Genomic DNA, 27,984 nt, shown 5'->3' on the forward strand with positions numbered 1-27,984 from the left:
GGCAACTCAAAGAGTGACTGGAAGGGGAAGTGAAAGATTTGCTCAAATCTGGCTATTACACTATTACACTTAACCCCGTGTTAACACCCAGTCCAGTTCTATTGTAAGTCTGAGAAATGCAGTCATAATCCATACTTGTTATTTTTCAAGACAAAGGTAAATTAAGGAAAAAGTTGGAACTGACTAAATAACTCAAATATCCTATTGAAAGTATTGAAAACATTCCACCTTTCACCATTTCCTACACACTATAATCACACAGAGCTGTTCCCTAGCAAGCCACTCTGCAGGAAGATAAAATCACCATTGTTTCTATTATCCTTCAGTTCTACTGGCACCTTTAAAAAATGCTTTTGGATAAACAAGTGTCAGGACCCCTATTTGATGAAAAAAATAACTAAACCACTATACTCAATGAAGCATTAGACTTTTGGGAATACTTTCTTCTAAGCCATGTACAAATGCACCAAAATTATCATTACATCTACCAGGAAACAGCCTTAACCTTAGGCGGTGTAGAAAGCACCCCACCTAGTTTCATTTATTCCTGAGAACACTGCAAAGTATATTACTAACCCTCATAGACCAGTAAACTGAAGCTCTAAGAGGCTAAGGCTCAGACACAATTAGTGAATGAAAATGTGAAAATTTGGGGCGGCGCCTGTGGCTCAGTCGGTAAGGCACCGGCCCCATATGCCGAGGGTGGCGGGTTCAAACCCAGCCCCGGCCAAACTGCAACCAAAAAATAGCCAGGCGTTGTGGCGCGCGCCTGTAGTCCCAGCTGCTCGGGAGGCTGAGGCAAGAGAATCGCTTAAGCCCAGGAGTTGGAGGTTGCTGTGAGCTGTGTGAGGCCATGGCACTCTATCGAGGGCCATAAAGTGAGACTCTGTCTCTACAAAAAAAAAAAAAGAAAATGTGAAAATTTGAACTCAAATCTACCTAGCTCCAAAGAGTGTACTTTCTTCTCAACTGTGCTACCTACCAATTTCACAATGTTAAAATGGGCAGAGTAGTGAATGGATTTGTCCAGCAATCTTAATGATTTCACTAAAAAAAGGGGGATTGGACTTCTCAATAAGAATCTCATTTTGAAACCCATAGAGCACTATTTAAATCCCATTTCTTTTCAAGAAGTAATCAACAAATAAAAAGGGTTAGACATCCTTTTAAAGTAAGTATCATCACAGATCTGCAAGTGAATTGTCATTTGGGGCAAGTTCCCAGTTAGCAACTCCCTCCCATGTGCACTACCACTAACTAGTAGAAAGCATTCCATCCAATTCAAACTGGATGCCTGCACCGCAGCTAAGTCAAATAAGGCCCATCACACCTCTCAAAGAATTAAAGACTAAAGGAGGAGTCCAATCATACATACGTACAAATGTACCGAATTAGCATTATATCTACCTGGCAATGTGTACTTCACTACGTGTACAGTTACCATGTAATTAGGCAAATAAGTGAAAGAAATTCTAAAACAAAAGTTATGTGCAGGATAACATGCTATCACAGCCCAGAGAAGGAAAGCAACTTGTGTACTTGTCTCATTATGTAGTAAGTAGCATTTGTTTACACTATGTTCCTCCATGACAACTCTTTCCAACCTCTGTCAACCTCCCTCCCCACAATCCCACACACAACCAGAAAGGGAAGCTATACAGCAAGTATTGTGAATCCTAAAAGCCACTTTGTAGTTTAAAGCACAATGCTTATGCCTTAAAAAAACTTGTCTTTGGCTTCCTCAGGCAACAAAAGTTGGTTTTAGAGCAAAGTGACCCCAACCAAACCAGAAAAACCCAGGAACATTTCTCCATATTACTCACTTAGCATAAAAAAATGGTCAAAGTGATATACACAGTTATTTCCTGAATTTTTCTTTTTAACAGCTGACAAAGGGATACAATAACTGAAATTAAATGACATGCTGGTAATTATATTCCACTACAAATGACAATTAAACTAGTTCTACGGGAGGAATTAATTCATTTATATATTTTTTTAGAGACAGAGTCTCAGTTTGTCGCCCTCGGTAGAGTGCCGTAGCGTCACAGCTCACAGCAACCTCCGACACCTGGGCTTAGGCAATTCTCTTGCCTCAGCCTCCGAGTAGCTGGGGCTACAGGCGCCAGCCACAACGTCTGGCTATTTTTTTTTTTTTTTTTTTGTAGAGACAGAGTCTCACTGTACCGCCCTCAGGTAGAGTGCCGTGGCGTCACATGGCTCACAGCAACCTCTAACTCTTGGGCTTACGCGATTCTCTTGCCTCAGCCTCCTTAGCAGCTGGGACTACAGGCGCCCGCCACAACGCCCGGCTATTTTTTTGTTGCAGTTTGGCTGGGGCTGCGTTTGAACCCGCCACCTTCGGCATATGGGGCTGGGGCCCTACTCACTGAGCCACAGGCGCCACCCAACGTCTGGCTATTTTTAGTTGCAGTTTGGCTGGGGCCGGATTTGAACTCGCCACCCTACCTGAGAAATTTAAATAGAATTATTCTCATATTATAAACCAAACAAACCAAATTCTGTGGAGTCAGCGAACCCAAAACCTAACAAGGCTTGCCCCTGACACAGTGCTACAATCTCCACCGTCCAGGAAGAAATAGGAGACCAGTAACACTGACTTATCTCAACTCATCATAACTTCTTTACCAACTTGCAAACAATGACCTTTCAAGAACTGCACCATTTGTCTTGACGTGGGCAATCCAATGGTTTAGAAAACCTGAATAAGCTACTGCTTCTAAAAATAAAACGGTGCGGGGGGGTGGGGGGAGGACCTGGGGGGTCGCACTCTGAGTTTTGCTTTATACTTGCCTGGAGCAATAAACTCTCAAAATAACTTCATTAGGGAGTGTAATAGCAAAGAATGAACACCAAAATATTGCTCAATCCAACTTTCATTGTGAATTCCTGAGTTCACAGTAGGATCTAGAAACTTAAATGTGACGGAATCATTTTGCTGTCAGAACTAGTATTTCCAAAACAAAACAAACCTGTCTACTCACTCCCTTTCTTGATTAAAAAAATAGGGGCGTTCCCCACTTTTTATAATTCACATACTGGTTGGCTTTGCAAAGGAGCAGAGAGTCATATTTACAAAGATAAAAATGTTTTGTGTGGTCTCAAAGTGTAGCTAAAAGTTGAGCCCGCTCGCTGCCGGGCTCTCAGAGCGCGTGCAGACCGCACGGGTCCCGTCGGCTGCCGGCCTCAGACCCGCGCGGGTCAGGCTAGCGGCGCCCCCGGGAGCAGGCGCGGAGGGCCCCGCGGGCGGGCGCGGCCCGACGTGTTTACCGCCGGCGTCGGCCCGGGGGAGCCGCTCCCTCGCGCCCGCAGCACTTGTTCCAGGCGGCTGACTCCGGCCCCCCAGCGCGACCCGCAGAGCTGCCCGGCGCTCGCGGGGGCTATCGCGGCTGCCGCCCCCGGAGGAAGACTGAGCCAGCCTCGGCGGCGCCTACCGCGGGAACCCGAGGCAGGGGTCCAAGGACCGAGGGGGCGGGGGGGCCCCAAAGACGGGATGCGGGGAGTGGGAGGCGCACCGCGGCCGGGGACAGACAATACCGGAGCAAGGGGACGTGAAGGAGGGGTGGCCAGAGCCGGCCGCCACAGCCGCCCCACCGCCCTACCGCCCGGGCACCGTCGCCCGCCCCTCTCCGCCCCCCGCAGCCCCTGCTCCTCCCTTTGTCCCCTCTCGCCCCCAACAGCGGCCGCAGGGGGAGGGGCCCGCGCCCCTCTACCCGACCCTTTCTCAAACCACAAAACTTCCCTCAACTCCGCCAACAGAGTTGCGCTCTCACCTAGCGGCTCCCGGGGCTTCCCCGCGGGCCGAGCCGGAACAGTTCCGCACCTTCGCCGCGGAGAAAGACAAAAGGCGGCCGCTCCCCCGGCGGCGGCGGCTAAAGCGGCTGCGGCCGAGGCTAGGAGCGGGCACGACGGTCTCGGCGGAGCCCAGGACGTACCCCGCGGCTGCTCGGCCCCGCGCTGGCCCTGCACACAGCCCTAGCGCGCTAGCGCATGCGCCACACATCGCGCGAGGAGGGGCGGGGTGCCCGGAGAAGGCGGTAACTCCTACGAGTCCTCCCGTGAGTAACCAGGAGCCAAAGACTGCGAGCTGGGATTGCATGTCAGAGCTGCCCGTCATGCTCCGTGAGACCAATAGAAAGGCTCTTGGGCGGTGCGCTCAAGTTGCTAAGGAAGGCTGAGGTTGACCGCCACTGCTGCGCCGCGGCAAAGTGATCAAAGTGGGGTGGCTGGTAGTAGAGTCTTTAGGGAACGCCCACCCGCTGTCTTCACTCTGCTCTATCTTGAGAAACCGCCCTTCCTCTGTGTGCCCTGTGCTTACCTGAGCTGTAGCACTTAACCACACGTACTAAAATGATTTATTTCTCCCACTTCAAATCAGGAAGTGCAGTTTAGCAGTTTCTAAAGCGTTGGAAGAAAGTCATTCAGCAAATGTTGACAGATGAATGCATGATGCCCTATGACAATGTCAGAATTGTGACAGTGCCTGCCGTGAACTTTCGGTTCACTTTCCCCACAAAATCCTTCAGTGTTTGTGTTGCAAAGGACCTCAGAAATCATCTGGTGGCTTTGAGAGACAAAATATGGTCCGTGTACCTGTGGTGGCCTGGGAGATTATATTAATTGCTATATAAACTTTACTTTGATAGTTACGTATTTACGTTAAGGTGTATTAGGGGTGGAAATGCCTGTCAAACCATTGCTTCACTGATGTTATTTCTCAGGTCAAGTAGAAAGTTGTAAAAAAATAAAAAAAGTACTAGAAAAATATTAATAATAGAAACACTTTATATGCAGTTCAAGAACATGCAAAACTGATGATGATTGAAGTAAAACAGTGGTACCGGCTCCGCGCCCTTTGCTAAGTGGTTAGGGCGCCGGCCACATACACTGAGGCTGGCAGGTTTGAACCTTGCCCGGGCCTTCTAAACAACAATGACAACTGCAGCCAAAAAATAGCCGGGCGTTGTAGCGGATGCCTATAGTCCCAGCTACTTGGGAGGCTGAGGCAAGAGAATAGCTTAAGCCCAAAAGTTTGAGGTTGCTGTGAGCTGTGACGCCATGACAATCTACCCAGGGTGACAAAGTGAGACTCTTGTTTCAACAAGGATGACAGTCGGTGCCTGTAGCATAGAGGTTACAGCACCAGCCACATACCACAAGGGTGGAGGGTTCGAACCTGGCCCGAGCCTGCTAAAACGATGTCGAGCGGTGCCTTTGGCTCAAAGGAGTAGGGCACCGGCCCCATATGCCGGAGGTGGCGGGTTCAAATCCAGCCCCGGCCAGAAACTGCAAAAAAATAAAATAAATAAATAAAACAACGATGACAACTGCAACAAAAAATATCCGGGCGTTGTGACAGGCGCCTGTAACCCCGGCTACTTGGGAGGCTAAGGCAAGAAAATCGCTTGAGCCCAAGAGTTTGAGGTTGCTGTAAGCAGCTCTACCAAGGACAACATAGTGAGACTCTGTCTCAAAAACAAAAAAAAAAAACTGGTACCTAGAAGGAGGAAGTTATTTTCTGGAATGAGCAGGAGGGAAGCCTCTGTGGTGCTGGTTCTGTACTTTGCTCTGAGCAGTGGATGACAAAGGTATACTTGAATACAACTGAAAAAATCAGCTGTATACTTAAATTACTGCACCTTACACATTTTAAACACGTTAATGTCAGTAGTTTAAATCCAGGTACAGGATATGGCCAAAAAAAATTGCAGAGATGCAAATGACTGACATTTCAGAGACCCTGATCCAGGCAAGCTCTTTTCCAGCTACAGAATATCTGAGAGAGGGTATTGTGAATATCTGATGTGTGTTCCAGGTACTTCCATGTTGAATGGCTCTAAATCTTTGAAATGCTCCTAGCTGAGTGCAGGGGCTCACCCTGTAATCCTAGCAGTCTGGGAGGCCAAGCTGGTGGATTGCTTGAGCTCATGAATTCAAGACCAGCCTGAGTAAAAGCGAGACCCCCATCTCTACTAAAAACAGAAAAACTAAAAAAAAAAAAAAAAAAAGGAATAAGAAAAACTGAGGCAAGAAGATCGCTCGAGCCCAAGAATTGGAGGTCGCTGTGAGCTATGACACCACCACACTCTACCCAAGGTGACAGCTTGAGACTGTCTCAAAAAAAAAAAATGCTCTTAGTATAGAGCTGAAATTTGCTTTTCTGTTGGTCAACCTGGTGCTCACATATTACGGAATGATTTTTTTTTAAAGGCTAAACATGCCCAGTTCTCCATGTGAAATTATTTCCATATCACCTTATCCTTATGCTCACCCTGTTCCACACTCAACTCTAATCAATCCTTGTCAATATTTAAAAGCTGGCATGGAGACAAGAGATGCCTGGTTCCTAGACCTGACTCTGTCACAAAGGAGCCACGTGACCACGTTACTCCTCGAAGAACCTCACTCTCTAACACATGAGCACTAAGCCAGAAAGTTATTTGGACCCTAACGTTTGGTAATCCCATAGTTTTCTCTTAAAACTTGCTGGTCTTTTTCAGAGGCAGCAGTAAATATTACCCTGTCATCTTCCGGTAACTTCTTACAATACTATTCTGCTTCCCACCTTGGCAGCATTTGCACCTTTCCAGTGGTGCTGCTGGAAGTGTCAAGAGTTCAGCACTTTTCAAATTTATTGTGCACACTTGGGAAATTTTTATTTATTGTGCACACCTGGGAAACAAGATCTTTCTCTGTTGCCCAGGCTAGAGTGCAGTTGTATCATCTCAGCTCACCGTAACCTCAAGCTTCTGGGCTTAATCAATCCTCCTGCCTCGGCCACTCAAATAGCTGGGACTGCTGCTATGTGCTACCATCCTGGGCTAATTTTGCTATTTTTAATAGAAATTGGGTCTTGCTCTTACTCAGGCTGGTCTCAAACTCCTGGGCTCAAGTAATCCTCCTGCCTTAGCCTCCCAAAGTGCTAGGATTACAAGCATGAGCCACTGTGCATAGTCCCACCGGAGAATTTTTGTTTGTTTGTTTATTTGAGACAGAGTCTCACTTTGTCACCCTCAGTACATTGCGGTGCTGTCACTGCTCACAGCAACCTCAGACTCTTGGGATCAAGTGGTTATCTTGCCTCCGCCTCCCAAATAGCTGAAACAATAGGCGCCTACCACAATGCCCAGCTATTTTAGAGACAAGGTCTCCCTCTGGCTCTGGCTGTTCTCCAACTTGTGAGCTCAGGCAATCCACCCACCTCGGCCTCCCAGGTGCTAGGATCTCAGGTGTGAGCCACTGCCCAGCCATTCAGTAATACATTTTTATATTACATATTGAAATTACAATATTTTGCTAAACAAAATATTATTAGAATTAATTTCATGTGGCAGCACCCATAGCTCAGTGGTTAGGGTGCCGGCCACATACATAGAGGCCGGCAGGTTTGAACCTGGCCCAGGCCAGCTAAAACAACAATGACAACTGCAACAACAACAACAACAACAACAAAATAGCCGGGCATTGTGGCGGGCGTGTGTAGTCCCAGCTACTTGGGAGGCTGAGGCAAAAGAATTGCTTAAGCCCAAGAGTTTGAGGTTGCTGTGAGCTGCGACACCACGGCACTCTACCCAGGGCAATAGCTTGAGACTGTCTCAAAAAAAAAATTTAATTTCACCTGTTTCTGTTTGCTTTTAAATGTGGCTACTAGAAAAATTTAGATCATACCTATGACTGATGCATGTTGGACAGCATTGGGTTGGCATTGAGGAAAGAAGGTTTCCTCTGTCCATAAGAAGTGAAAATTCAGGCTCGGCACCTGTAGCTCAGTGAGTAGGGTGCTACCTACACTGAGGTTGGTAGGTTCAAGCCTGGCTAGGGCCTACTAAACAACAATAACAACTGCAACCAAAAAATAGCCGGCCATTATGGTGGGTACTTGTAGTCCCAGCTACTTAGGAGGCTGAGGCAAGAGAATCACGTGAGTCCAAGAGTTTGGAGGTTGCTGTGAGCTGTGACGCAACATCACTCAACCAAGGGCAATATAGTGAGACTCTGTCTTAAAAAAAAAAAAAAGAAGTGAAAATTCAGCTCCAGGGCGGCACCTGTGGCTCACTGAGTAGGGCACCAGCCCCATATACCAGGAGTGGCAGGTTCAAACCCAGCCCCAGCCAGAAAAAAAAAAAAAGAAAGAAAGAAAAGAAAATTTAGGGGCGGTGCCTGTGGCTCAGTCCGTAAGGCGCTGGCCCCATATACCAAAGGTGGCGGGTTCAAACCCGCCCCGGCCAAACTGCAACCAAAAAATAGCCAGGCGTTGTGGCGGGCGCCTGTAGTCCCAGCTGCTCGGGAGGCTGAGGCAAGAGAATCGCTTAAGCCCAGGAGTTGGAGGTTGCTGTGAGCTGTGTGAGGCCACGGCACTCTACCGAGGGCCATAAAGTGAGACTCTGTCTCTACAAAAAAAAAAAAAAAAAGAAAAGAAAATTCAGCTCCAGACTAAAAATTTACCTGGAACCAGATTTCAATTACAGAATTCCCTGTCCTCCCTCATCCTTATCCCCCACTTAAGTTCAGGCTAAACATATGGTGGTGAGGTGAGCTTTCTAAAATGAAAATCTGCTCTCACTATTCCCTTACTTTAACATTTTTGAGATTTCCTTTTTGCCTTACAGAATGAAGGCCATATTTCTTAGCATGCCAGTACCAGGCCTGCCCTCCACTGACCTCCCTCAGCTTCATCTCCTCCCCAGTTTCTTATGAGTGCTGAAACCCCACATCTTTGAATTTGCTTATCCCTGTTCTGGAACGGTCCTCTGCTAACTGCCTGTGCACACCCCCTTGTCTCCTGTACCACCCCACTCTTTTTTTATCTTATTGTCTTCTAAGACCCAGCTTATCGGTCTCATCCTTTTGGATGTCTTCCCCGAATTTTCTTCCTTTAACTAGGAGAAGTACTCTTCTTTGCGCCCCAATGCACCCTACAACAGCATCTTTAAAGACATGCACACATTTAATTTCTTGCTGGTTTATCTGCCTGTTTCCCTCACTTGACTGTGAGTTTCTTGAGGACAGCGACCTTGTTCTTCACCTACAACCCAAGACCAAGCCTAATGCTTTGTAAACTCTCAATAGCTATTTGTCAGGGAATTGACCAGGGTTATCAGCTCATGGGTGGTGTAGCAATTAGAACTTTTCTGGATGCAACTGACAGAAATCTCCACTCTGACTGCCTTAATTGTCTTACCTAAGTGAAAAAGTCTACTTGTTGTTCCAGCCTCAGGTATTTCCAGATTCAACCAAGACACTGCCACCAAGACACTGTTTTCCTCTGTTACCTGTCCGCGGTGCTGGCTCCATTCCAAAGTTTCTTTCCTTATGGTGACAAGATGGCTGGCAAGCATAGCCTTCCCGATTGCATTCGAAGAAGAAAAAGGGGTGGCACCTGTGGCTCAAGAAGTAGGGCACTGGCCCCATATGCCAGAGGTGGTGGGTTCAAACCCAGCCCCAGCCAAAAACTGCAATCACAGAAGACAAAAATTCCAGTCAAGAAAGACCCAGATAGTTAAAACAGAGGGTAGAATTTACTCCTATTGCCCCTGACTGTCCTATTTGGGGTCATGTGTCTAACCCTGAACTAGCCTGTTACCTGTGGATCAGAAGGAAAGGTTGGAAAGGTTCGGGTCTGAGTCAGATGCTTGGAATTGGGGCTGTGGAAGAGTTGACTTCACGCCAAGCAAAGGGCTGATAGTGGAAGTCCCCAAAGCAATATCAGGGTACTATTTCTACCACAAAAACAGTAAAATGACCACTGCTGTGGAAGAGGAACCCTGGGACAAGTTTCTTCTAGCGCTTCTTTTACAAAAGTGGACATTTTAAGAAGCATGGGTGTCAAGAAAAATTCATCTTCTTCCAACTGTGCTGATTTTCTTTCTTCTTTGCTTTAGCATTGCCAGGGACTCTCTATAAAATGGAGTTTTTTCTTGTTGTATTTTTAGGTATTCTAATCTGTATAAATCAATTAGAGTTCTATAAGTCAACTGGAGAGATGGTTCAGAGATAGTTCAGAAATATAAGATCCTGCCACTGCTTGATAAGGCTCTGTCATCTTACCTGGCTTGTAAACTTACTAAGAGAAAGTAAAAAAAATGATTATATCTGTAATCTTTTTCTGTGAAATGGGGGTGCACTGTATAGGAACATTTGATGCACCTTGAAAGAACAAATCTTTAGTGTCAGGGAGAGTCGGTTTGAAGGTACCTCAGGGTGCCTCCATTACATTATAGTGAGGGAAGGCAGCCAGGAAACATACAAAATAAATAAGATAATTTCGGGCGGCGCCTGTGGCTCAGTCGGTAAGGCACCGGCCCCATATACCGAGGGTGGTGGGTTCAAACCCAGCCCCAGCCAAACTGCAACCAAAAAATAGCCGGGCATTGTGGCGGGTGCCTGTAGTCCCAGCTACTTGGGAGGCTGAGGCAAGAGAATCGCTTAAGCCCAGGAGTTGGAGGTTGCTGTGAGCTGTATGAGGCCACGGCACTCTACCGAGGGCCAGAAAGTCAGACTCTGTCTCTCCAAAAAAAAAAAATAATAAGATACTTTCAGATTGGGATAAATCCTATGAAAAAACTGAGTAATTACGAAAGAGAGGAACTAGATGAGAGTGGGTTACTTTAGATAGGGTAGCCAGGGAGTTGTTTTCAAGAAAGGGCATTTGAGTTGGGCCTGAAAGATGAGAAGATGCCAGTCATGCAGATAACAATTCAGGACGTCTCAAAGAGGATAGGGACCTCAGCTGTCTGGGGAATTTAGGGTAGACCCTTTCCCTCAAAGTGGGGTTTCAGACCAATAGCATCTGTATTACCTGGGAGCTTTTTGCAGAATTCCTTATCCCACCACAGAGTAGTCAGAATTCACATTTAACAAAATTTCCAGCTGGGCACGGTGGCTCACACCTGTAATCCCAGCACTCCGGGAGCCTGAGGCGGGTGGATTGCCTGAGCTCATGAGTTCGAGACTAGTCTGAGCCAGAGCCAGAGCCAGAGTGAGACCTCATCTCTAAAAATAGCCAGGCATTGTGGTGAGCACCTGTATTCCTAGCTACTTGGGAGGCTGAGAATCTCTTGATTCTTGAGCCCAAGAATTTGAGGTTGCTATTAGCTATGATGCCATGGCACTCTACCAAGGGCGATATAGTGAGAGTCTGTTTCAAAAAAAAAGAAAATGTATTCCTGGAGTAGTTCCATTCTATCATACTAAGTCTTTATAATAATTCAATGTGTATTTTATTCTTACAGCATATCTCAATGCAGACTAGTCACATTTTAAGTCCTCAAAAGCCATGTGTGGCTAGTGGCTGCTGTACTGGACAGCAAAGGTGGGGTGGACTGCCCCTGGAAGTTCCTTCTAAACTTCGACGTGTGCCTGGGGCCAAAATTCCTATACGGTATCTCTTATATTTGCATTATCTCATTTATGCTTCACAGTGAACCCAGCTGCACTGTTATCCCCTTTTTTAAGTACCACAGACTTACCGAGATGAAGTAACTTGCTCCAAATCACATAGCTACTGATTGGTACAGTTTATCTTCTAAGAAATGAAAACTGAGGGAACGTTGCCAAATCTAATTTAGAATAATACACCTCCATCATCTCCTTCCCTCTCCTTCTGTACTTACAACAGTGAGAGCTCTCAGCTTATTTACAGAGTAGATGCTCAGGAAAGAGGTGTTTAAGCAGCTGATGCCTTATGCAGCCTATATTCCTATGATACTGTTCAGAAATCGTGCAGGCACTTTTTATTCTAATGAAGAAATGCGTTAGAGCTATATACTAGATTACGGGTTAATGTGCAGTAAATGGCCTTTATTAGTATGATTAGTACCAGGTCAGACAGTATTAACATTTTAGGGTCCATGATGTTTGCAAATAGTCTTCCAAGATGTCTGTGCTAATTTATGCTGTACATCCAAGTTCTTAGGGCATCAGCATGGTTAACCGCTCTGATTTAACATTTTCTTGTATGAAACAGAAATACCTGGGATTTAGAAGCAGTCAGGGCTGGGTTTGGATCCTGAAAGCTCAAATTCTTTGTCTTAAAGGGATCACTACCACTCAATAGCCACACTGTGACAAATAGGTTACACAACATGTGCATTACCCTTAGCACACTGGCACAATGAAAGTGCTCTGGCCACTTGAACTCCTTCCTCCACCTCTCCCTTTAGAGACAAGAAGATAAAAGACAATCTAGGAATACATCTGATAATGCAGAAAAAGTAATATTAGAGAAATGCAGGGAAACATGGCTCCCTGCCACAAGTGTAATAGAGAATCTCCATTAAAAAGTGGATATTGGCTCGGCGCCTGTAGCTCAAGCAGCTAAGGCGCCAGCCACATACAACAGAACTGGCGGGTTCAAATCCAGCCTGGGCCTGCCAAACAACAGTGACAACTACAACCAAAAAAAAAAAAAAATAGCCAGGCATTGTGGCAGGTGCCTGTAGTCCCAGCTACTTGGGAGGCTGAAGCAAGAGAATCGCTAAAGCCCAGGAGTTAAAGGTTGCTGTGAGCTGTGACGCTACGGTGCTCTACCCAGGGTGACAGCTTGAGGCTCTGTCTCAAAAAAATAAATAAGTAAGTAAAAATAAAAAGTGGATATTGCAGCTGGGTGCCTGCAGGTAAGTGGTTAGGGCACAGCCACATGCACAGGTGCTGGTGGGTTCAACCCCGGCCCAGGCCAGCTAAAACAAGCAAACAAAAAAAATAGCTGGGCATTGTGGCAGGCACCTGTAGTCCTACCTACTAGGGAGGCTGAGGCAAGAGAATCACTTGAGCCCAAGAGTTTGAGGTTGCTGTGAGCTATGATGCCACAGCACTCTACTGAGAATGGCAAAGTAAGACTCTGTCTCATTTATAAAAAAAAAAAAAAGTGCACATTGTCCTCTATTGACTTCCTCAGGAGATGAGGTAGCCACCCGGTCTCCTGCCCCAGGAGAGTCCCCAGCCTGTAATCAATATATGCTAGATGTACTGCTTATTGATAGGACAATTTATTTAATTTCTGAAACCATTACTTTTCCTCATAATGAGGAAACCTTTTGCAGCAAAAGGTTTGCTTGAAAGCTGCTCATGGGACCAAATTAAGCATCATTATATTTCCAGTAGTATAAGGGTTAGCAGCTGCTGGGTTGATGGAAGGGAGGGAATCACAAAAGCCTCAGGATTAAGGGGACCACCCTGGCCTCAAATAAAGTTATTGTCACATTTCTCGGTCTGGAGTCAGGAGATTTAATTTTAGAGGAATAAAAGGGTCCTGAGATTCTCTCCTAATAACTGCAAAAGAAAACCAGAGTCATTTATTTGACGTAACATTATTTTGATTTGGTTAGGTTTGTCTTGGTATTTACTTTAAATGTAGGTTCCAGTTTGGAGAAGATGGGGACTGTTACTCCGCCTCCAGAGAGATTTATGGGCTGTTCAAGTACTGCACGTTTTCTACTATTGCTTTTCTCTTTATGCCCAGCCTTTTCTAGTTTATTCAGCTGCTCTCATAATTATCCCCAATTATTTATAATGGTAGGTTTCTGAAGCTGGAGTTAGAGAAACACCATGTTTTTGAGCTCTAAACACTATTTAATGGAAATGGACTCCAACAACTCATGTGAGACCTAAATCAGGTTTTCTTGGGGCAGAATTTTCCAAAAATTTGTTTTCATCTTTAATAACAATATTTTTGCAAAAACTATAAGGAATTTACACTATTAAAGGAGAGAAGTCCTTGTCTGCATATAATTGTTACCAATAACCACAGTTTCAGTACAGTTTAAACCCGTTTTCCTTAAACTGCTTTCCTTAGAACATTAATTCCTAAAGCTTTTCCTTAGAAAAATCATTGTCTGTTTAAATAAACACAAGAAATGGTTTATTCTATGTTCCTCTAATCTTGAGGATTCACTGTAAATAGTATCATTACATAGCAAGACTATGAGAACTCCTGCATTAAATAAAAAACTGTTTAGCTTTGCTTAACCTATGTTTCTCTCTCTCTCTTTTTTTTTTTTTTTGCAGTTTTTGGCCAAGGCCGGGTTTGAACCCACCACCTCTGGTATATGGACTGGCACCCTACTCACTGAGTCACAGGCACTGCCCAACCTGTATTTCTCAAACTTATTTGACCAGGAAAACAATTGCTCTTGCAAAACACATTAATATATCACATTTCATTAAGGATGCATTTTGAAAAACACTGACTGAATCCACTCATCTTCCAGAAAGAACAGGATAGATTTTTATCAATTCTGAAGCTTTTTTTTTTTTTACCATTGATCCACTGTTATGTAATAAATATTTGTGTTGCCCCCAAACTTCATATATTGAAGTCCTAACCTCTAAAGCAGGCGTCCTCAAACTTTTTAAACAGGGGGCCAGTTCACTGTCCCTCAGACCGTTGGAGGGCCGGACTAGAGTTTAAAAAAAAAAAACTATGAACAAATTCCTATGCACACTGCACATATCTTATTGTGAAGTAAAAAACAAAATGGGAACAAATACAATTCACACCGCTTCATGTGGCCCGCAGGCCACAGTTTGAGGACGCCTGCTCTAAAGTGATGGTATGAGGAGGTAAGATCTTTGGGAGGAAGTTAGATTTAGATGAGGTCATGAGGGAGAAGCCCCCATGATGACATTAGCGTCCTTAGACGAGGAGGAGGAGATAGCAGAGCTTCCACTCTCTGCCAGGTGAAAATCCAGCAAAAAAGCAGCCACCTACAAGTGAGAAAGAAGGTCCTCACCAACAACTGAATTTGCCAGCACCTTGATCTTGGACTTCTCAGCCTCCAGAATGTGAGAAATAAGTGTCTGTTGTTTCAACCATCTAATCTATGGTATTTTGTTAGAATAGCTTGAACCAAGGCACTCACACTGTCATCCATTAGTCTAAGTCAAACAGGGATCCTTTAGTCCAGAAAGGAAAAGAGATGGCTCCTAAATCTCTTTCCCAGCCTCATCACCCCACTCCTATGAGGTTTCTAGCTGTATTCTCACTTACTGCAAGCACCTTTTTTACCTGAATAATCTGCCAAACTACAAACTCAGTTCCACAAGTGAGATGTCCTTCTCTCCCTCACCTGCTCCATTTGCTGCTTTTCCTCTCTTTCAGCCCCATCCAGTCATTTCCAACATTCCACCTTTTCATCAGGTCACCATCTCTTACAAATCAAAGCCAGGTTTCCCCTTCCTGCTTCTCTTGGGTTCATTCACCAGCTTTTGGCTGATGATTGCAATAGTCTCATGACTGGTTTCTCTGCCTCTACCATCTCCCAGCTAGTTCATATTCCTCTCTGCAACAGAATGATTTTCCTAAAGTAATCCCTGACTTACCACTTCTCTGCTCAAAAGACATCAGAGACTCCCCCACTGTTTACAGAATATTATTAAACACTTTAGCAGAGACTCTGAGAGTAATTGACTTTCCTTGTCAGTTTGCATAAAAACCACATTAAACTTCTTTCCTACCTAAATCCAAGTCCTTGCTGAAAAGCCTCTAACTCTTGCAATATAAACGGATCTTTTACTTTACTGAGAACACTGAAACTATATGAGTCCCTAAAATCCCCTTTACCCATTTTTTCCAGGAAGTATTTCACTAACTAACCCTCTGGCTTAACATCATTTATTTCAGTCCTCTCCAGAATTTTACTTTATAATTTAAGCTTTCTGTTTTACATCTTTAGTCCTTATCCTCTGCCTTTAGTTCCCAGTCTCTCTTATCCTAAAAAAAATACCTAAAATCCCTGACCCAAATACTTTCTTTCTGTCTGTCTTTTTTTTTTTTTTTTTTTGAGACTGAATCTCACTCTGTTGCCCCAGGGTAAAGTGCTATGAAGTCAGTCTAGCTTACAGCAACCTCAAACTATTGGGCGCTATCGATCCTCAGCCTCCTGAGTAGCTAAGACTACCAGCCACAATGCCTGACTTGTTTTTCTAGTTTTAGTACAGATGGGAATTCTCTCTTGCTCAGGTTGATCTTGAACTCCCGAGCTCAAAGGATCTTCTTGTCATGGCCTCCTAGAGTGCTAGGAGTACAGGTGGGAGCCACTGTGCCCAGTCCCAAATACTTTCTTTTCTTTTCTTTTTTTTTTTTTGAGACAGAGTCTCACTATGTCGCCCTCTGTAGAGTGAAGTGGCGTCACAGCAACCTCAAATTCTTGGGCTCAAGCGATTCTCTTGCCTCAGCCTCCAAGTAGCTGGGACTACAGGCGCCTGCCACATCGCCTGGCTATTTTTGTTGTTGCAGTTGTCATTGTTGTTTATCTGGCCCAGCTGGGTTCGAACCTGCCAGCCCTGGTGAATGTGGCCAGCGCCCTAACCACTGAGCCATGGGCGCCAAGCCCCACAATACTTTCTTAAAACACTGTCCCATCTCTCTTCTTGCTTTCACCTTCATACTTTTTATTCTACTGATTCTACCTCCTCATCACTATCTCTTTTCTTAAAATCAACCTTATTAAGGTAAAATATATGTTCAATAAATATGTGGCTGAGCATAGTGGCTCACACCTATAATCCTAGCTCTCTGGGAGACTGAGGCAGTTGGATTACTTGGGCTCAGGCATTGGAGACCAGCCTGAGTAAGATCGATACCCTGTCTTTACTAAAAATAGAAAAACTAGCCAGGCACTGTGTGGATATGCTTGTAGTCCCAGCTACATGGGAGGCTGAGGCAAGACAATCACTTAAGCTAGGAGTTTGAGGTTGCTGGTGAGCACTGACGCCAGGGCACTCTACCCAGGGTAACAGAGTAAGACTCTGTCTCAAAAACAAAAACAAACGAGAAGAAATACACCCATCTGAGTGTACAATTCAGTGTGTAACCACCCCCACAACTAGGAAATAGAACATTTGGGCAGTACTTGTGGCTCAGTGAGTAGGGCATCAGCCCCATATACTAAGGGTGGTGGGTTAGAACCCAGCCCTGGCCAAACTGCCACAAAAAAATAGCCGTGCGTTGTGGCCGGCACCTGTAGTTCCAGCTACTTGGGAGGCTGAGGCAAGAGAATCGCCTAAGCCCAAGAGCTGGAGGTTGCTATGAGTTGTGACACTACAGCACTCTACAGAGGGCGACAAAGTGAGACTCTGTCTCTTAAAAAAAAAAAAAAAGAGAGAGAAATAGAACATTTTTCTGATCTCCAAAAATTTTCATGTGCCCCTGCCTAGTCAATTCCCACCCTTACCCATGATTCCAGGCTACTACTGATTTGCTTGGATTCCTATAGATAAACTTTGTCTTCCCTGGAGTTAATTTAAATGGGATTATAGAGTATGTGCCCTTGGCAAGCATATTATTTATTTCTGCATAACAAATTACCCCCACATTTAGTTTAAAACAACAAACAATTTTTCCTTTACAAAGTTTCTGAGGGTTAAGAATCTGTAAGCTGAGGCCTTATTATTATTATTATTATTTTGAGACAGAGTCTCACTATATCATCCTTGGTAGAGTGCTGTGACATCACAGCTCACAGCAACCTCAAACTCTTGGGCTTAGGGGATTCTCTTGCCTCAGCCTCTCAAGTAGCTGGGACTACAGGTGCCAGCCACAACACCCGGCTATTTTTGTTGTCGTTGTTGCAGTTGTCATTGTTGTTCAGCTGGCCCAGGTCATGTTCAAACCCACCACCCTGGCTGTCTGTGGCTGGCGCCCTACCCACTATGCTACGGGCACTGCTGCCTGAGGCATTATTTCTGATAACTAAAAAGGTCCTAGAGAATGGGATCTATTCTCTAAGCCCACAGTTGTGGTTTATTTTCTCATTCTAAATCAGTGGTTCTCAACCTTCCTAATGCTGCGATGTATTTTCATTGTGACAAAGGGGTCACAACCCACAGATTGAGAACCTCTGTTCTAAATCAATAGTTATTTTCGGGGCAGCACCTATAGCTCAGTGGGTAGGGCGCCGGCCCCATATACCGAAAGTGGTGGGTTCAAACCCGGCTCCAGCCAAACTGCAACAAAAAATAGCCGGGCGTTGTGGCGGGCATCTGTAGTCCCAGGTACTCGGGAGGCTGAGGCAAGAGAATTGCCTAAGCCCAGGAGTTGGAGGTTGCTGTGAGCTATGATGCTACAGCACTCTACCGAGGTGACAAAGTGAGACTTTGCCTCTAAAAAAAAAAAAAAGAATCTGTAAACCACTTAGGTTGGTGCTTCTGGTGGTTCTCAAAGTCTCTGGTGAAGTTGCAGTAAAGCATCAGTGTCTGGATTGGGTCACAAAGATCACTCGCCTGGCTGTTGGCGGCAAGGATTTTTTTTTTGCAGTTTTTGGTGGCCAGGGCCAGTTTGAACCCACCACCTCTGGTATATGGGGCCGGCGCCCTGCTCCTTTGAGCCACAGGCGCTGCCTGGCAGCAGGTTTTAATTCCTTGCTCTTTGGGTCTCTCCTTAGGACTGCTCACACATGGCTTCTCACAGACTGAGTGGAGAGACGGATAGAGGATGAGAAAGTAGAAACAACACTACATTTCTGGCATAGTCTTTGAGTCATGTATCAAGATTTCTGCCTTATTCTTTGCAGTAGAAGCAAGTCACTAAATCCAGTTCATGATTAAGAGGGGATTATACAAAGGACTGAATTCTAGGAGGCAGGGAAGATGGGGGCCCATCTTAGAGGCTAACTATAATAGTCTATTCTTTGCATCCCCCCCCATTAACTCATGTTTCTCCCATATGCAAAATATAAATACTTGCCACTTCCCAAGACCCTCAAAAATCTCAGTCCATTTTAATATTAGCCCAAGTCCAGAATCTCATAACCCAAAGGAGGTCCAGTTGTGAATGAGGCTCCTTAGCTGTCTGTAGTCCTTGCACATTGATTTTCTTAATTTTGAAACCTCTAAAGTCTGTGAAATGGACAAGTTATCTGCCTTCCACATGCACAATCAGTGTAAAATGGTGGAGCAAGCATAAGATAATCACTATAGACATTCCTGTTCAAAAAGGGAGGAAATGAGAGGCGCAAAGCGTCACTGCTCCATAACAATTCAGAAAGCCGTCCTGAAAAATGCTGTAAGTTCCTCCATCAGTACTCAATCTTATTTCTTTCTAGGAGTACTTCTCACAGCTCTTAATTACTCCCTCTGTGTTATCTTTCCTGAAAAAAGGTAGCCTGTGTTTTCTTTTCTTTTTTCTTTTTTTTTGAGACAGAATTTCATTATGTCACTCTCGGTAGAGTGCTGTGACATCACAGCTCACAGCAACCTCAAACTCTTGGGCTTAAGCAATTCTCTTGCCTCCGCCTCCCAAGTAGCTGGGACCACAGGCACCACCACACACCTGGCTATTTTTTGGTTGCAATTGTCATTGATGTTTAGCAGGCCCTGGCCATGTTCAAACTCACCAGCCTTGGTGTACGTGGCTGGAGCCCTACCCACTGAGCTATGGGCGCTGTCTTTAGCCTGTGGTTTCTTTCTTCTTCTTCTTCTCTTTTTTTTTTTTTTTTTTTTGAGACAGAGTCTCAAGCTGTTGCCCTCGGTAGAGTACCGTGGTATCACAGCTCACAGCAACCTCCAACTCTTGGGCTCAAGCAATTCTCCTGCCTCCGCCTCCCAAGTACCTGGGACTACAGGTGCCCACCACAACACCCGACTATTTTGGTTGTGGTTGTCATTGTTGTTTGGCAGGCCTGGGTTGGATTCGAACCCACCACCTCTGGTATATGTGGCTGGCGCCCTAGCCGCTTCAGCTATAGGCACTGAGCCTAGACTGTGTTTTCAACAGAGTGGTTTTCTCAGCCTGTTTCTTTCTGGTAGAATTTAGGAATCCAAAAGCATATTTTAATTTTGCCTCAGCCTCTTTCATTCCAAGCTGGTGACACTTCTGCTGATATTATTATTTTAAATATTTAGTGGTTCTCCTGTGAATATTGTTGGACAGTTGTGCCATTAAACTTTCATGCAATTGGCTTGGTGCCTGTAGCACAGTGGTTATGGTGCCGGCCACATGCACCAAGGCTGGTTGGTTTGACAACTTCAACAAAAAAATAGCCAGGCATTGTGGCAGGCGCCTGTAGTCCCAGCTACTTGGGAGGCTGAGGCAGGAGAATTGCTTAAGGCCAAGCGTTTGAGGTTGCTGTGATCTATGATGCCACGGTGAGACATAGTGAGCCTTTGTCTCACAAATACAACGACAACAAACAAACAAACAAACAAACCTTTCATGCCATTAAAGGCCACACTTGCAAGTCTCTTTTTTGGTGTTTGTTTTTTTTTTTTGAGGCAGAGTCACTTTGTCGCCCTTGGTAGGGTGCCATCGCATCATAGCTCACAGCAACCTCAAACTCTAGGGCTCAAGTGATCCTCTTGCCTTAACCTTCTGAATAGCCAGGACTACAGGAGCCTACCACAGTACATGGCTATTTTTAGAGACAGGCAAACCCTTGCTCAGGCTGGTCTTGAACTTCTGAGCTCAAGCTATCTACCCGCCTCAGCCTCCAGAGTGCTAGGATTACAGGCATGAGCCACCACGCCTGTTCCCACGCAAATCTCTGTGATATAGGACTCTACTTTGGACTTCTGCTGGGAGACAACACCCTTAAGCTTCTTAGGATCACTGTTCATCACATCTTTCTTTTTGAGACAGAGTCTCAAGCAGTCACCTTGGGTAGAGTGCAGTGTTACAGCTCACAGCAACCTCAGACTCTTGGACTTATGCAATTCTCTTGCCTCAGCCTCCCAGGTAGCTAGGACTACAGGCTCCTGCAATGACACCCAGCTATTTTTGTTATTGCAATTGTCATTGATGGGCTTTAGCTGGCCTGGCTGGGTTCAAACCTGGCAGCCTCAGTGTATGTGGCTGGTACCCTACCCACTGAGCCACGGGTGCCTCCATCACATCTTTAAAATCTTAAGAGGCGGTTCAGTGCCTGTGGCTCAAGCAGCTAAGGTGCCAACCACATACACCTGAGCTGGAGGGTTCGAATCTAGCCCGGGCCTGCCAAACAACAATGACAGCTGCAACCAAAAAATAGTTGGGCATTGTGGGCTCCTGTAGTCCCAGCTACTTGGGAGGCAGGGGCAGGAGAATTGCTTGAGCCCAGGAGTTGGAGCTTGCTGTGAGCTGTGATGCCATAGCACTCTACCCAGGGCGACAGCTTGAGGTTCAATCTCAAAAAGAAAAAAAAATCTTAAGAGGCTTTTTGCTTGTCAACAATACTATAAGGTGCTACTTTTAAGCTTTCGGAAGTTTTAAAAATGTATTTTACAGACATGCCCTTGACTTTATCTTTGGACCAGGTTTCCCTAGTTGTACCATGGATATGTTCTTTTCTTGGAAGCCATTTTTAAATTTTAATTTCATTTGCCATGTAAACAGTTTGAGAGTCTTCAAACCTAGCTCCTTTTTTTTTGAATGATCCTCCATTAGTTTATCCCTCTTTCTTGCATTTTACTCTCAGAACCAAGAAACCATGTGGCTTCTTAAACAGGCCTGAGACATTTGATGAAAATATTGGGATACAGGCTTGGTGCCTGTAGCACAGTGATTACGGTGCCAGCCACATACACGAGGCTGGCAGGTTCAAACCTGGCCCAGTCCAGCTAAAACAACAATGGCAACTGCAACAAAAGATAGCCAGGCATTGTAGCAGGTGCCTGTAGTCCCAGCCACTTGGGAGGCTGAGGCAAGAGATTCACTTAAGCCCAGGAGTTTGAGGTTGCTGTGAGCTGTGACGCCACAGCACTCTACCAAGGGCGACAACTTGAGACTCTGTCTCAAAAAAAAAGAAAAGAAAATATTGGGATACAGAGCCTCAAATTTAATGGGGAGTACAGATTTGATAGAATGAGGGCCTGAAGCTTCTAATGGTCATGTCAATATGAGGGAAGAGCTTTCTGAGAAAGAAAGCAAGTCAGGAGAGCAGAGCCAAGACAGGGTGATGGAGAAAGCCTGGAAATCTCAACTTAATCACCTAGTTCATTAGGTACATTTTCTACCACCCACATTGCTAGAGGTTGCATTATAAACCTTCTGCTACCATATTAAACAAATCTCCTTTTATCTAGTTTCCTAGAAGATTTTCCTCACTCTCCTTTAAGTTCTTAACAACAGCCTTCTTGGAGCCCGTGATCCGTAACCAGTGTGTTCAAGGCACTTTCTGCTTTCTCTAGGGCTCTCTTTAAAATCCTTACAGCTCTTCCAGCTTCCACCCACTTCCTGATTCCAAAACAATTATGAGATTTTATATTTTTTTTGCATCAGCACCCCACTCTTGGTACCAAAATGTGTGTTAGTTATCTACTGCTGTGTAATAAATCGCTGGCCAATTTATCAACTTGAAACAACAAACATTTGTTATCTCACAGTCTCTGAGAATCAGAAATCAGGAATGGCTTAGTGGTGTGGTTCTCGCTTAGGGTCTCTCATAGGTAGCGGGAAATTGTCATTAAAAGTTGTGGTCCCTGGCTTAGCGCCTGTAGCTCAGCTAGGGCGCCAGCCACATACACCGGAGCTGGTGGGTTAAACTCCAGCCTGAGCCTGCCAAACAACAGTGACAGCTCCAACCAAAAAATAGCCAGGCATTGTGGCAGGTGCCTGTAGTCCCAGCTACTTGGAAGGCTGAGGCAAGAGAATCTCTTAAGCCTAAGAGCTTGAGGTTGCTGTGAGCTGTGATGCCACAGTGCTTTACAGAGGGCGACATAGTGAGACTCTGTCTCAAAAAATGTTTAAAAAAGTTGTGGTCCCTAAGGACTTGACTGGGGTTGGAAGATCCACTTCCAAGCTTACTCTTTTGACTATTGACCAGGCCTACTGCCTCATGAGCCATTTTATAGAGCCGATTATAACACAGCCCCCTCCAGAGTCAGTGACCAGGGTTGGGGGGTGGTTTCCATATTCCTAATTTCTTATAAACATAATCTACAGTTCTTCCCTCCCACCATCATACTAGAAATCATGAGCAATTCTACCTGGAATGAGAGTGGAAGCCACACTGCATGATATTGTCTCCAACTCACATGCCATCACTTCTGTCTTATTCTAGTCATTAGAAGGACCTCAATAAGTCCAGTCCATACTCCGAGGAAGAGAAGGAAATAAGAGCATGAATACCAGAAGGCAGGTTTCATTGGGACCCCCTTCTGGTTACCACAGCAAATTATTAAACTTCTCCTATGTTTTCTTAATGGCATAAGCTATAAAATATACAACAAATAATTGGTATTTAACTCACATAGTTGCTGCAGGATGGAAAAAGAGAATATATGTAAAGCTCTTCAGCACAATATCTGGCACTAAGCAAAAATGTAACAAATATTAGCTCTTTTTTTTTTTGAGATAGAGTTTCACTATGTCACCCTAGGTAGAGTGCTGTGGTGTCACAGCTCACAGCAAGCTCAAACTTTTGGGCTTAAGCAATTCTCTTGCCTCAGCCTCCCAAGTAGCTGGAACTACAGGTGTCTGCCACAATGCCCAGCTATTTTTTTTGTTGCAGTTGTCACTGTTGTTTAGCTGGCCTGGGTCAGGTTTGAACCTGCCACCCTCAGCATATGTGGCTGGTGCCATAACCACTGTACTATGGGCCCCAAGCCTGGCTCTTATTGTTTTAAGAAAATGAATGGCTCTCAGATATTTCTTTCAGTACTCAGGGCACTTGATATAGTGTTCAGAGAAATAGTTCCACTTTTTTGACTATCTGGATGATTTCCCATAAATTAAATATACAGTAGAACCTCCATAATTTACCATGTCCCTGCATGGACCACCTCCTTAAGTTGATCTACTCTTCATAAACTGGATTTCACCACATGTATGTACCAGTAAAGTAGGCCTGGTTCCTTACGTTGAACACCTCCATATGTTGACCAGTTTGTTACAATCCCTTGGTGGTCAACTTACATAGGTTCTACTATATATGTCTAAAACCAGCATCTTTGTTTTTTTTCTTCTCTCTCTTTCTACAGGATCTTGCTCTGTTGCCCAGACTGGAATGCAGTGACATAATAATAGCTTACTGCAGCCTCTATCTCAGCCTCTATCTCCTGGGCTTAAGCCATCCTCCCAACTCCACCTCCTAAATAGCTAGGACTACAGGTGTGCACCCCTGAACCTAGCTAATTTTTAAATTTTGTGTAGAGATGGAGTCTCACTATGTTAACCCGGGATGGTCTTGAACTCCTGACCTCTAGCAATCCTCCTGCCTTGGCCTTCCAAAGTGCTGGGAGTCTTAATGAATACAAAGATGAGCTGGGCAGGGTAGCAGATGTGAGCACTGTGCCTAGCTCACCACTGTGTCCATTAAGACTCACGCCTGTAATCCTAGCACTCTGGGAGGCTGAGGCAGGTAAGTTGCTTGAGCTCAGGAGTTCAAGACTAGCCTGAGCAAGAATGAGGCTCTGCCTCTACTAAAAATAGAAAGACTGAGGCAAGAGGATCACTTGAGCCCAACAATTTGAGGTTTCTGTGAGCTGTGACACCACAGCACTCTACTGAGGTCGACAAAGTGAGAATCTGCCTCAAAAAAAATAAAATAAAATAAAAAAGACTCTTTCGTTTTATTGGCTCAAGAAAAAGAAAATGAGAAAGAAAAATTTAGGCTGGGCATGGTGGCTCACATCTGTCATCCTAGCTTTCTAGGAGGCTGAGGCAGGTGGACTGCTTGAGCTCAAGAGTTTGAGACCAGCCTGAGCAAGAGCGAAACTCTATCTCTTAAAATAGCCGGGCGTTGTGGTGGGCACGCGTAGTCCCAGCTACTTGAGATGCTGAGGCATGAGGATCTCTTGAGCCCAAGAGTTTAAGGTTGCCATGAGCTATGAGGCCACGGAACTCTACTGAGGGTGACAAAGTAATACTCTCCCTAAAAAAAGAAAAGAAAAGAAATTCTAAGTCCATAGATAGATGATAGATTTCAAGCCAGTCTGGATCCTAGGGATCCATTGACACTATCAGGAGTCTGTCTCTGTCATCACCTTATCTGTCTTTCCCGAATGCCCTCTCCTGGTTCTGCTCTTTGCGATCTTGGTTTCTTGCTCACAAAGCTCCTCATAGTGACGAGATGATCACCAAAAGCTTCAAGTGCCCATTTATCAGCTCAATCAGTACCCCCATTGAAATGAGAGTTTCTATATTCCATTTTTTTAATGAAAAGCCTCAGAGCTATCTTCCAGTGGCTCAGCTTTGGTCACATGTCCACCCCTGGATCCTTACTGGTAACACAATGGCGCTGTGGGAAGGTCACTGAGGAAAGTCCTAATGCTCACATCATATTTATGATCCCACATTCTTTGACGATGTCCTAATTTTACATAAATTTCTTGTAAACATCGTCTAAAGTTCCACACCCCCCACCATCATACTAGAAATCATAAGCAATTCTACCTGAAAATTATAGAGCCGTCCCTGATGGCCTGGGAGATGGAATGTTTGATTAGTTAGGCCTAGGTCGTGTGTCCACCCGTTGAGCCAAAGAGGGTAGTAGTTACACCTGAGTCATGTGAACTGAGACTGTGGGGAGGGCTGCATGCTTAGAAGGAAATGAAGGACTGTGGCCAGAAGCAGCTGGAAGGGATACCTGGAAGGCAAAACCAACAGATGCCCATCTGAATCACCTTCCCTCCCAAATTCCATGCTTTTTTCTGTGTTTCATCCTCAGTGAAGGTCAACTTGTGGACTGGCAACTTGCTGATCATCTCTGACACCTCCTTCTGCCCTGCTGTGAGCATCCAGAGTGATGCCGTGTGCTGACACTACAGCTTTATGTGCTCGGAATGTGCTTTCTGGCGTCCTTTCCTGCCTCTGTCTGTGTGCTTCCCTCTATCTACAATGTCCTCCTCCTGCGTCTTTGCCTGGCTCATTACACAAACCTTAAAGGCTGGCCGAAGAACACCACCACCATGAAGCCCGCTATTGAATTATTGGAAGGAAAAACATTAGTCACCAACTTATAGAAAGATAGTGCTGGGTTCCACTTTTGTGTGGGAGCTGCTCTCCCAGTCAAATATAGCTCTAAATCAAGACCTTTGGAAACAAATTCAGGCTTGAAACTGGTCCCTTACCTTTCTCTCCTCCCTTGCCTCTGTCCTCACATTCATATCCTTTCACACAAAGCAAGTGCTTTGCAAAGGCCAAAATTGCCTAAGTGCAAAAGCTCATTCAGCCAGAAACCAGGGCTTAGAAGAATGTTTTAAAATTTTTGCATCTGTGTCTCAGTTTGTGAAACCTCACTGAAGTTTATGAAAGAACTATTTGATTTTGTTTTCTTTTCCCATTTTGGCTTCAATTCAGATTTGATGGACCTCTGTCACATTAGGTTGAAGAGGACCTCTGTTAATGCATTCAAATCTTGAGACCTACAGACCCAGGTGGGTGGGTGATTCCCAGCTGAGCTGTGACTGGAGCTCTAAGTAGGAAAGACTTGGACTCAGCATACCTTAGGGACAAAGCTTGTGACACAAGACACTCTCAGCTGGAGTAACTTTAGCTGGTCTCTTGAAGTGGATATCAGGTTTATTTGGAAATCTGCTTTACTTCCCTTTGTTTTTCTCTTGACGATCTCCATCTCTCCCTTTCTGTTTTAAGCACAACACCACCTTTTGGTTTTATTCTTTAAGTATTCAGTGATAGAAAAACAGCAGCCATATAAAACACACACATAGGCCGGACGCAGTGGCTCAAGCCTGGAATCCTAGCACTCTGGGAGCCCAAGGCAGGCGGATCGCCTGAGCTCATGAGTTGGAGACCAGACTGAGCTAGAGCAAGACCCTAAAAATAGCCAGGCATTAGCTGCCAGTAGTCCCAGCTAATGGGGAGGCTGAGGCAAGGGAATCACTTGAGGTCAAGAATTTGAGGTTGCTGTGAGCTATGATGCCACAGCACTTTACCGAGGGCAACAAAGTAAGACCCTGTCTGAAAAAATAAAAATAAAAAAAAAACAGACACTCTCCCTCACTCACAATGAGACTGATTTTAAAAGTGAGCCCAAACCTGTCCAGCTTCAACAGGGTTGCCAAGTCAGAGAGGAGCCTTCAGAATAACTTTTATGCCAGGACATTGGCCTGTCTGTGCTGACAGTTACACATTCCAACTTGTCATTTGTCTGTGACTTGCTTTCTCAAATGCTTCCCTTGAGTTATGCCACTTATCACCTGCTTAATATGTGACACTTCATCTGCGAAGACAAATGTCCTATTAGAAAAGCCTGCCAGTGAATGAAGGCAATAAAAGACTGCAACACAGAACATTTGGGCTTTTTCTTTTAATACACTTTCTGATTCTGCTTTCCAGACCTTTCCTGTTGCTGGGGCTGGTTGGAGCTTAATTCTGTGTGGACATCTTGTATGAAAGTTACAGAGATGGATCCTCTTATAAATGGGTCCTGATTGGTGGGACAAATTACCCTTGAAACTCAAAAACCTTGGCATTAAGTTTGATCAAAATAAGTGACAGTGATTAAAAACAAATGTTCACAAGTGTTAGAGAGCTACCAAAAATGAGGTCACTGGATTCTCAGGGCATGTCTGTAGACTTCTCCACAATCATAACATTTTTCTAGTTAAGGGAACTAAATTCTTTCGAAAGGGAGACGCTGACAGCTTTGGTTAAGGCTAGAAATAGAAGCAAGCACTGGTGTGAGACTTTGTAGTTGTTAACCGCTTCCGCTAATGAATTTCAGGGCTCAGTTACAGCTTTCTCACACCTGAACAGCCTCTGAGAATCCACTTCTCAAAGGGAAGATCACTGTCTCCAGATTTGGTAAAAATCTTAAAATTCCTATTCATGTCATGGATTTGGCCCTGCAGGTGAAAAAAAAAAAGAGCTAAATGAATAAGTCTCAGTGTCAATATTCCTATTCAGGTCCAACCTCTCCCACACCCAACGGTGAATGAAACTCAAATACCATCTAGTAAGAAGTTCTTTGATGATTTCAATTTTTGAAGATGTATCTTTGTCTTTCCTTAGAAAGGAAGAGAGGTGGTTTATATCATGAATTCATAAAAACAAGTTGAATCCGTGGACATACATTTTCATACCATTTAAAA

At 44.8% G+C, this 27,984-nt stretch overlaps 1 protein-coding gene across 2 annotated transcripts in view; it reads right to left on the reverse strand.

Annotated features, from left to right (window-relative positions):
* Positions 1–3,992, reverse strand: part of AKAP13 (A-kinase anchoring protein 13) — a 317,276-nt gene extending 313,284 nt beyond the window's left edge. For both annotated transcript variants that reach the window (XM_053581736.1, XM_053581737.1), the window contains exon 1: positions 3,795–3,992. The gene's annotated coding sequence lies outside the window, so the exon portion shown is untranslated. The remainder of the gene's footprint in view (positions 1–3,794) is intronic.
* Between the last annotated feature and the right edge of the window lie 23,992 nt (positions 3,993–27,984).

The sequence above is a fragment of the Nycticebus coucang genome, chromosome 2, assembly GCF_027406575.1.
Source record: "Nycticebus coucang isolate mNycCou1 chromosome 2, mNycCou1.pri, whole genome shotgun sequence".
In the NCBI taxonomy this organism is placed as follows: Eukaryota; Metazoa; Chordata; class Mammalia; order Primates; family Lorisidae; genus Nycticebus; species Nycticebus coucang.